The sequence below is a fragment of the Triticum urartu genome, chromosome 4A (assembly GCF_056163025.1).
Source record: "Triticum urartu cultivar PI428250 chromosome 4A, HENAU_Tu73, whole genome shotgun sequence".
Taxonomy (NCBI): Eukaryota; Viridiplantae; Streptophyta; class Magnoliopsida; order Poales; family Poaceae; genus Triticum; species Triticum urartu.
The window spans coordinates 96730093-96731645 of NC_141876.1; the positions used below are offsets into that span (position 1 = coordinate 96730093).

At 42.9% G+C, this 1553-nt stretch overlaps 1 pseudogene; it reads right to left on the bottom strand.

The window, feature by feature from the left end:
* Positions 1-387: 387 nt before the first annotated feature.
* Positions 388-1334, bottom strand: LOC147974949 (uncharacterized; annotated as a pseudogene).
* Positions 1335-1553: the final 219 nt, after the last annotated feature.

Genomic DNA, 1553 nt, shown 5'->3' on the forward strand with positions numbered 1-1553 from the left:
TACACAGATTTGTTATTGCCTTTGGTCCGAATGACACCATCATCTCACATCCATAGAACTATGCCATTGCATGCATCATATGTCCTGCATAATACAAAGAGAAACAAATATCTTTTTTTAGTCGCACGAATGCACATATCCAGCTGCACAGCAATATGACATGTGTTGGCACAAAGGATAGTTGCAGGAAATGGACAACCAGCTGCACCTTTAAAAACACTTGCACTTTGTACACAGAACATTATGTAGTTGCACAATGAATGTAATCTAGTTGCACAACAAAGCAGCAAAGTGATATAGAAAACTGGATGGGAACTTGGACACTAGTTGCACACTTAAGGCATTTTAGTTGCACACTAGTACCATAACAGTTGCACACTGTACTGCCTAGAGGGAAACTTTATTATGTAAGGGATATAGAAACACACCTGTAGTCAAGTTGCAGTTATACAAGATGCACAAAAACTCCTTTTCATCAGGAGAGATGCCTTGGTGGGATCTCATGTATTTGGACAATAAAGGTTTGTTCACCAGCGGATGATTGTGGTCACGAACAAAGTGTGTCACCTGCCATCGCCCATCTATCAGCTTCACCAATATTTTTGCCTTGCATTGAGTCTGCTTTATTGTCTCGCGTTTACGGTTCTTATTTTTCTTACTAGTATCAGCCTCCTCTTAAGCAAATATTGGAGGTTCATCTTCCATCTCCTCATCATTGTCAATAGGTTTTGGATCTGGTGTGGGGTCCAGGACAGGAGGAGCCTCAGCTCCTCCATCTCCAGCTTTGGGCTTCTTGAACTTGTTGCAGCAAAACTGCTGTTTTACCAATATATTGGTGTGGGGTGTTCACCTAGAGGTGTTCATTTTGACAGAGAAACCCATCCGTAGGGCGTAGCTGTTGTAGTGATCCTTAGCAATTTGAAGGCTGTCAAACCTCATGCCAACATAGGGTTCCATCGGCTGAGAGCAGCCTCATCTTCTCCTTCTTCTCCTTGCACAACACCGTCAGCAGCACCAGCTCCGAGCTCAGTCCTGGTTGGACCAGGAACATTTACCGCGATGCCCGTGTCATCAAGAGTATGGCTCTCTGACTACAAAGACACCACTACAGGGGCACCACGGGTTGATGACTGTCCTGCCACATTGTCATGGCCCATAGGGTTAGGCCCACGACTTGTCTGCGTGTAGTAAATAGATCACCCATTTTCTGTCCAATTTCCTTGTGGTATGCTGGGTTGCTGCTGATCCATATCATGAGGAAGCTCATTGAGATCAGGAGGCAACTCATTGAGATCAAGCATCTTTTTTTCCTTTTTTTGGCTGCTGCCACACATCCCCTGCACATAAAAAAGAAGGAAGTGATGTCATAAGTTTAATCAAGAAAGAGTGTTTTCAAACAACCTAAAAGCTTAGTAAATAGCCAGTTGCACACCATTATGACAATCTTAGTTCCAAAAGCAACATGTCTATAGCAAAATCTTTATTATAACAGGTATGGTTTTTTTTGCACAGATTTGTTATCTTAGTTGCACAGTTTGCAGTAAATAGCTGGC